General features: G+C 34.9%; 1 pseudogene; it reads left to right on the forward strand.

The window, feature by feature from the left end:
• The first annotated feature begins 1,117 nt into the window (after nucleotides 1-1,117).
• Nucleotides 1,118-3,379, forward strand: LOC117905434 (annotated as a pseudogene).
• The last annotated feature ends 6,761 nt before the right edge of the window (nucleotides 3,380-10,140 follow it).

Below are 10,140 nucleotides of genomic sequence, written 5' to 3' on the forward strand. Positions count from 1 at the left end.
CAATGAATGAACATAATATGGTCATAATGTAAAGATGGTGCTATAGGAATCGGTAGTGAAGAAACCAAATTCCGTCCATTATGTTGAATGCAATGATAAAGGACGGGTGCATCTAACCATGATAGGTGCAACAGATCAATTTTGTTCTTTTATCGCTTGAACAAGAGGACGGAAGTGGAAGTGAATCCTCTTTTGTTTCGTGTTCATCCATGACCAGGACGGATCGTCTTTTTTAGCAGAAGCGTGTTCCACGTGAACACGCATGTGCCTAACATAATGCTGACATCACTACTACAAAAATAGTTTATGGTGTCACTTTTAAAATAATGACACCATAGGGTTTATAATTAATAAAGGTGACACATCATATAAAAAATCTTCAATTGAGGTAGTTAGATGATATTAGTTTTATATTTATAGTGTCATTTTTTGGGAAGTGACATCATATAAAATAATTTTTTTTAAGTATTATAACTTAATGAGCCCACTTTTAGAAGTAATAATGATGGATAATATATAAAAATCCAATTGTTTCCATATTGCACCCACAATTAGAAGTAATAATGATGGATAATATATAAAAATCCCATTGTTTCCATATTTCACCCACAATCTAAAAAATATCAATATATAAACCTTGTACATAAAATCATGATCTTCTTCAACCTTTTCTCTCACCCATAGTCAACACGTTCACAACCGACATTCTTTACTTTGTGGACTCCAAGATAACCCAAAATCTCTTAGATGTATAATTTCTTTTATTAATGTCATTATATTAATTGTTTCAACATCTTTGTATTATGGTTTTTGTGAATTGTGTTTTCTTGAGTTGTAGGGAAGAAAAACTTAGGTTTAATCTTCTAGCATAGAAGAAAAAACTGTAGATTAATAGATTTTGTAATCTAAACCAAACACATGATCAAGTCATTAAAAAAAGTGAAAACAGGAAAAAAAAAGAATGATTTTTAATAAGTAATTGTGAGAATCATAGGTACAGAATGCCCCATACGGTGAACACGTCCCATTGTCTGAAATCTGAAATTTGAAATCCCCAAGAAGAGGGTTTGTTTTGCAGCCTCTTCTACTGGCTCTTGATTCAGCCTTCGTGAAGGTTATGGAGCCAGTGTTGGAGTGGTTGTTCAAGTTATATTCGTTGGGGCTGATCCGTGGCGTGATTGATGGGAAGGAGATGATAGAGGCGGTATGGAAATCAACCAGCAGTGGCGAGGACGTGGTCGACCTCGCCGTGCTTAAGGTTATTTTCTTCGCAGTTCGATTTCCAATGGTGGAAGTTCCGAATGGGTCTAAATGTGATGAGAAAATTGGAATGGATTAGTGGGTATAAAATTGAATGGATCTTGATTTTGGCGTCCCACCCGTATCATATTGGCTTTGTAGTATGTAATCTATTGTTAGCTTTGCAATTGCATGGTTTTGCAGAGAAATTTGATTTGGAATAGACACTTGTGTTGAAACTTCAGTTCTTGATATGTACATCAAGTGTGGTGCAATGGATTTCGCTCAGAAAGTGTTTTGTAGGACCCCGAATCCAAGTTTGTTTTGTTGGAATAGTATGATTTATGGTTATTCAAAATATGGCATCGTTAAAAAGGCTCTTGAGTTGTTTGCTAAAATGCCTGAGCGCGACACTCTTTCTTAGAATACGATGATTTCAATCTTGTCGCAACATGGGTTTGGCGCTGAAACTCTTAATATGTTCCTTGAGATGTGGAACCAAGGTTTTAGACCTAATTCCATGACATATGCTAGTGTTCTTAGTGCGTGCACCAGCATTTATGATCTGGAATGGGGTGCACATCTGCATGCACAGATTGTTCGCATGGAACCACGTCTTGATGTGTATGCAAGGTGCGGTTTGATTGATATGTATGCAAAATGTGGACGCTTGGAATCTGCAAGGCAGGTATTTGATGGCTTAACTGAGCATAATGCAGTCTCTTGGACCTCTTTAATTGGGGGAGTTGCACAGGCTGGGTTTCAAGAAGAAGCTTTGGTATTATTTAATCAAATGAGAGAGGTGCTTGTGGCTTCGGATCAGTTCACTCTTGCAACTGTTCTTAGAGTTTGTTTGAGTCAAAAGGATATTTCTATTGGGGAACAGCTCCATGCACATACGATCACTCGTGGACTGGATTCTTCTGTTCCTGTGGCAAATGCTCTTGTTACAATGTATGCGAAGTGTGGAGATGTTTGGAAAGCAAATCATGCATTTGAGTTGATGCCAATAAGAGATATAATTTCATGGACTGCAATGATTACTGCATTTTCTCAGGCTGGTGATGCTGAAAAAGCCCGAGAATATTTTGATAAAATGCCAGAGCGGAATGTAATATCCTGGAACTCAATGTTAGCCACATATATGCAACGCGGGTATTGGGAAGAGGGTCTCAAAGTATACATCCAGATGCTAAGGGAAGGGGTTAAGACAGATTGGATCACTTTTTCAACTTCAATCAGTGCTTGTGCTGATTTGGCAGTACTCATACTTGGGAATCAAATTTTAGCTCAAGCTGAAAAACTAGGGTTCAGTTCTAATGTTTCAGTTGCAAATAGTGTTGTCACCATGTATTCAAGATGTGGGCGGATTGAAGAAGCACAGAAAATGTTTAGTTCAATTGTTATGAAGAATTTGGTTCCTTGGAATGCAATGATGGCAGGATATGCTCAAACTGGTCAAGATCGGAAAGTTATCGAGATATTTGAGAAAATGTTAAATATGGGAAATGTGTCTGATCAGATAAATTATGTATCTGTTCTTTAAGGTTGTAGCCATTCGGGATTTGTTTCAGAAGGGCAATATTACTTCCTGTCTATGACTAAAGATCATGGCATCTCTCCAATGAGCGAGCATTTTGTATGCATGGTAGATCTACTTAGCCGGGCTAGCCAGTTAGAGCAGGCTAAAAATTTGATCAATCAAATGCCCTTTAAACCGAATGCTGCCATTTGGGGAGCCCTGCTTGCTGCTTACCGGATCCATGGCAATACAAAATTAGCAGAACTTGCAGTGAAGAATTTGCTTGAGTTGGATGCAGAAGGACCTGGAAGTTATTGTCTTCTAGCCAATATATATTCGGAGTCTGGAAAGATACAAGGTGTTACAAATGTGAGAAAACTGATGAGAGACAAAGGAGTTCGGAAGAATCCTAGTTGTAGTTGGATTGAGGTTGATAATAGGGTACATGTCTTTACTGTAGATGACACAAATCATCCACAAATCAAGGATGTCCATAGAATGTTAGAGGAGATTATAAAGAAGATAGAAGAAATTAAAAACTTTGCCAATGTGATGAATTATGGCAGATCTCATAATTACCATAGTGAGAAGCTTGTTGTGCCACTTCGATTGATTTGAGTTTTCCTGGAATCTGCTTTATCTTGATTTCGTGATTTTGTAATTTTGTGATTTCGTGATTTTGTAATTTTGTAATTTCGTTATTTTGGGAAAACTTCTCTAGAATCTGCTCTAGTAAGAGATTTTTCTCTTCAGCTTAAAATGTTCATTAGTGGAACTCAACAGTCTTCATTAGGTATGGTACCGATCCAGCTTCGAACCAGTCCAGTAGGCAGTGTGCCTTGGCTTAGTAGATGTGATAGGAACTTACGTTTCATAATATGTACTTATAGTTTTCATTGTTTGAAATTTTGAGTACAGTAAGTTTAATCCAAAGTTGATGGTCAAAACTGTACTGTATCTTCTACCTTGCCTATGCTGTTGTAAGATCAAACCCCATCTTCAATTAATTTCTTTTCAACCCTTCTGATGAAATTCTTGGCCAAATAATTAACAATCAAATTTTATTTGGCTGTTGAATTATGAGTGTGTTGGTGTAGATGGTTAATAAACTGATTTGTTGGATGATACTGCTAAAATTACATTATAATGCTGACTGTTTATGCTTTAATTTTCAGGATAGTGTATCAGAAGTAGTGAAGATCCTGAAGAAAGAGATTACTTGTAAAAATCCTATAAACTCTTACCACTTTTGGCCTTTTGATCTTCATTTCATATTAAGCTATTGACTATTTGTGAACCCCATGAATATTCATAAAACTTTCTGTTATAAATTATAAATAAGAATTGTATGAAATCTTATAAAACTTAGGTGAAAGAAAAATCAGTAAGAAATTGATGTAAATTCAGAGAAAATAGCTTGTCATCTATGTTTCTTATGCCTGCAATTGTTTTTATGTGTTTTTGGCACTATAGTGAGGTGTTTTATTAGTTCATATGTTTAATATGGAAGAGACCAAGTGGAGTATATTCCATTAATATTTAAGTTATGGCATTAGTCTGCTTTCATTTTTTTGGGCATGCATATATGGGCGTCCCACCCGTATCATATTGGCTTTGTAGTATGTAATCTATTGTTATGCATTAGCCAAAGAAAATGATAGTTCACTATCTTGACCCTATGCATCACAAACCATGTGAGGACTTAAAGGATATCGTAAACATGTAAGTTCTTCCTATTATTTTTCATAATATTATTTTTCTTTTTTAAAAAAAATACATTCATCTCAAACACATTTTTTTTATTATTTATATATATGTTAAAACATATAACATTTACCTAATTTAAAAATGTACCCATTGAACTTATTTACATAGGGTTCTTCGAATATCTGCAAAGAAAACATCTAAGAGGGAGCCATCTTGGCAACTAGTGCAGGTGACATCCAAAAAATTTTCTTTACACATTAGCTTATGCATTTGCACCATTTATATATATGAGTACTAATGTTATTTTATAATTGATCGATTAGTGTCCAAGACAAGAAGGAGGGTTCGAATGTGACTACTTTGTTGTGAGATTCATAAAAGAGATAATTTTTTATCCTACAATTATCGCTTCAAAGGTATTACAAATTTAATGAATTGTACATAGTTTTAGTCTTCCAAATGTTATGCATTTTAATGTTATTTTCTTATTTGATTTCAGTTTGGTGATAAAAAAAAAACATATTCTCAAGTAGAATTCGATGAAATTAGAGGAGAATGGGCTACTTTTGTGCTACAACTAATCATGAATCATGTTGATGCATCATGATCACCATGCATGGTGAGTCATTTAGCTACTACATGAATTTTTCCATAGGTTCTTTGAATAATGTTTCTATTTGGAAAAAAAAAAAAAGAAAAAAAAAATAGTTCTTAGATTTGTTCATTTATGATAACATCGATCCATGTTTATTTTCTTCAATAAAAACCTATAAAACTCATTAAACTATGAAATGCAGGTATACACTTTTAGGATGGTGGAATGGAGAAAAAAAATAAAGAAGAAGGCAACAAGATTTTGGGTTTTTAAATGCAACTCTTATGTCATACGTTGTAGGACATAAATGTTACTTTAATTAGTATTGAGAAATTTAGATTTTTAGATGGGACTTTTATGTCATTTTATAGTTAGCCCATTTTATGCTTATGGAATGGAGGTATACATGAATCTTGGGATGTTTAACATTTCTAAATCATGTTTTGGTATGTATTCACTCTTTTTTTTTTTTAGTTTTGATGGGTTTGATATGTTGGATGTACTATTTTTTTGTGAACATTTGATATACAAATATTATTAGATGATCAATGTATTATGAGTTATTCCAGAAACATTACAGAAAAATGAGTTAAATATAATATGATTGTTATATTTATGGACAAAATATAAATAGGTTAATCTTACTTATTAATTCATAAGCATTACAAAAATCTATAACTAAAAGCAATCATATCTTCCACAATAATTTACAATGATGTGACACCATTACTCAAAGGTGATGCATTTAATATGACATCATAACTCAAAGATGATGCATTTAATGTGACACCCTATCATCACTAGAAATATATGGTGTCACTTCCGAATGGGTCACCATTTATCTACTTTGGTGTCACTTCCAAATACGTCACCAATTGGTACCCTCTATGGTGTCAGTGGAGAAGGTGACGCTATGTTGTAGTGACACCCTATGTTTATGGTGACTCATTATAAATGTCACCATATATTTTTTTCCTTATAGTGCATGTGAAACCTAAGGGCAGACATCTGATAACTGTATTCACCCTAATGAACAACAAAGCCACATGATAAGAATCACATAGATAGCCATCAAGCAACAAGATATATAAAAGATTATACTCATATCCCAAAACCTCCCTTGAACTATCCTTGATCATATAGTGCGATAACCTTAAAACTTCTTTAAGGTTATTAATGATGACAGCATGACCTCCCACCATTATTTTGAAAAGCTGCATTGATTATCTCAGGATAGGCAAGGAGTTTAGATCTCAGCCAGCCTGCAGCTTCTGATTGAGGTGTTGTATCACTTTACAAAGCTTATGGGTTTGATGACAAAGTGAAGATACAATGCCCAATGCAAGTAAGTAGGTTGGGCCAAGGTTAACTCAATGGACCCTGGTAGCTAAATGAGTGGACCTAAAGACCCCCCAAGACCAGCAGCCTATGGCCCACATCATCCCTTAATCATCATATAGGATAAGTTTATTATTTTAGAAATAAGACGTGTTTATTCTTTACATAAGTACAAATGTATACCAATGGTTATCTTAAAAGCATAATCTATAGAATCTTATGAGAAGAAAAGCAGAAAGAGAGTTGGATAAATAGGGGATTGACATCCCAATTCCAACATTTTAGCTGCCAATCCAGTTTTAGTTTCTAGTCATATATGTAGTAGATCCCGTAGAACTTGATTCAACTAGAGAGTTTTAACTCCAATTTTCAAACAACCCCATTGAGGAACAAATAGATTTGGCAGAAAATATAATGACTAACTACTGAAAACGCACCTCCAGTGGGAAGATTCAAAAGAACGAAAGAATACACGTGTTCTGTTTGTGTTGATTGCAGTTTCAATCCATGAAGCCCAAGTGTTTAATGTTGTTTTGAAGGCAGTTGGAATTGACATTCCAAGCTTCAGTGCTCCACCCACCTGGAAGTAGCAGCCCTTGTCTGGAAAAACATATTAGTAGTAGTCCACAGATGCATTCGTGGAAAGCTAATCCATTATTACAAAGGGAAAGTTGATAGTTGTAGTTTTAAATACATGGCAGACTTATTGGAGAACATACTATATGTTGAAAAGGCACGTTTTTTTCTTTAAATCTCTAGATGTAAAATACATTTTGTTGGAAAACCGAAACTGATATGGAAAGAAATAACTTTGTAAAGTTGTAAATTATTTATTAATTCTCAATCTTTGTATTTTTAGGAAAGTAATTATTATAAGTTATTTATTAGTTGTCAATCTTTGTATTTTTAGGAAAGTAATTGTTAAGAGTTATTCTTTCCTTTTAATCAGTGATTTAGTTTCCTAATTTGAAGGATTTGTATATGCTGTAAACTCTATAAAAGAATAATCTCAATAAAAGAAAATTATTCCCATAAAACCCTATTCTTCAACTTGGTATCAGAGCTAGCAATTTGCTTGCCGAAATCGTCCTTCTTCCTCTCTTTCAATCCTTGTTCTTTGAAACCATGTCGGATATTTCAAACGAGTCCACTACTGTTCCTCAACCTTCTCTGAACAATCCCATCATCACTGATTCTTCAAAAATCAGTCCTACCACCTCGGAATCTCACTCTGTCCAAATCACCACGATTCGCTTGAATGGTGACAACTTTTTGAGATGGTCTCAATCAGTTCGGATGTGCATCAGAGGACGTGGAAAGATGGGCTACCTGACGGATGAAAAAAAGGCTTCTGCAGTGGATGATCCGAACTATGCTATATGGGATGCTAAAAATTCCATGGTGATGACATGGCTTGTGAATTCTATGGAAGAAAACATTAGCTCTAATTACATGTGTTGTCCAACAACATAAGAGCTTTGGGAAAATGTAAATCAAATATATTCTGATTTAGGGAATCAATCATAGATCTTTGAATCAACCCTCAAACTTGGTGAGATACAATAAGGGGAGGACAACGTCGCAAAGTACTTCAACTCCTTGAACCGGATCTGGCAAGACCTTGACCTCTTCAACACCTATGAGTGGAAATCTGCCGAGGATGGACTTCATCATAAGAAGACCATGGAAGACAATCGGATCTTCAAGTTCTTGGCTGGCCTTAATGTCGAGTTTGATGAGGTAAGGAGGAGAATCATTGGAAGACAACCCCTGCCTTCAATTGGTGAAGTTTTTTTAGAAGTTAGAAGAGAAGAGAGTCAGAGGAATGTGATGCTGGGCAAGAAGGGACCTGGAGTTGCTATTGAAGGTTCAGCCTTGGTTACCACGGGTAGAGGTTATAATAAAGCTGCTGCGTTTCAGCGCAAATCAGATGAAAGACCATGGGTTTGGTGTGATTTTTGCAACAAACCTCGCCATACTTGTGAGAACTGTTGGAAAATCCATTGGAAACCTGCAAATTGGAAATGAAAAACAGGTGACAAACCAGGTCGAGCCATTATTCCTACTGCTAATGAGGCTAAGACCAATCCCTTCACCACTGAGCAAATGGAGCATCTTCTTGCACTACTGAAATCCAACTTGACATCCAGTACTTCTAGTGTTTCTTTGGCACACACAGGTAATGAATTATATGCTCTATCTTGTCGTTTTAAATTAACTCCATGGATAATCGATTCTGGAACATCCGACCACATGACCAATTCCTCAAACATGTTTGAACCCTATTCACCATGTCCTGGAAATAAAAAAGTTCAGATAACTAATGGTAATTTCTCACCTATTGCAAGAAAAGGTCTAATAAAAATCTCTGAGGGAATAGATCTTAAATCTGTTCTCCATGTTCCTAAACTTACTTGTAATCTCTTGTCTGTTAGCAATTATCTAGAGATTCTAATTGTTGTGTTATCTTCTATGAATCCCATTGTATTTTTCAGGACCAAAGCTCGGGGAAGACGATTGGCAGTGCTAGGATGATCAATGGTCTCTATTATTTCGAGGATAATTTACCTAGTAATAAAATTGCTCAAGGACTAAGTAGTGTTAGTTCTCTTTTTGTTCGTGATCAAATAATGGTTTGGCATTGCAGATTAGGCCATCCTAGTTTCTCTTATTTAAAACATTTATTTCCAGTGTTATTTCAAAAGGTTGATCCTTTATCATTTCAATGTGAAAGTTGTTTATTGGCAAAGAGCCAACGAAAAACTTACATTCCAAAACCCTATTATGCATCAAAACCATTTTATCTTTTTCACAGTGATGTTTGGGGACCTTCAAAAGTAACCACAATTTCAGGAAAAAAATGGTTTGTGACCTTTATAGACTACCATACACGTCTTTGTTGGGTATATTTAATGAGGGAAAAATCTGAAATCGAAAGGATTTTTAAAGAATTTTACAGAATGATTGAAAACCAATTTCAAACAAAAATCAGTATTTTGAGATTTGATAATGGGACTGAGTACTTTAATAAAGTTTTGGAAACCTTTTCAAACGAGAAAGGAATTTTACATCAATCCTCGTGTTTTGATACCCCTGAACAGAATGGAATAACTGAACGTAAAAATAAACACTTTTTAGAAGTAGCACGGGCTATGATGTTTTACATGAATATTCCAAAATACTTATGGGGGATGGCATACTAATTGCTTCATATCTAATCAACAGGATGCCTACAAAATTTTTGCAATATACCATTCCTTTGGAGTGCTTGAAAAAGGTATTTCCAGAATCTCGAATTAATTCTAAATTACCCTTGAAAATATTTGGTTGCACTGCATATGTACACATTCCAAAAAGGTCAAGATCTAAGTTAGACCCAAGAGCAGAAAAATGTGTTTTTGTAGGATATACTCCTAATAAAAAGGGTTACAAATGTTTTAATCCCCTTACAAAATGTTTTTACACAACTATGGATGTTTCCTTTATGGAAAATGTCTCATATTTTACCAAAAATTTACTTTAGGGGGAGAAATTAGTGGAACCAAATTTTTGGGAAATTGTTAAACATTTGCCTAGTGTAATTCTTGATATCTCTCTTGAAAAAGAAAATAAGGAAACTAAGCCTACTAAATCAGAATCTGAAATTGGTCTGTCAGAAGAAGAAATACTACGAATGAAAAAAAATAGAAAGAATCTTGAGCCTGTGGTTTATTCAAGGAAAAAAGTCTTTGGAAGAAGT

Source organism: Vitis riparia, chromosome 18, assembly GCF_004353265.1.
Source record: "Vitis riparia cultivar Riparia Gloire de Montpellier isolate 1030 chromosome 18, EGFV_Vit.rip_1.0, whole genome shotgun sequence".
Taxonomy (NCBI): Eukaryota; Viridiplantae; Streptophyta; class Magnoliopsida; order Vitales; family Vitaceae; genus Vitis; species Vitis riparia.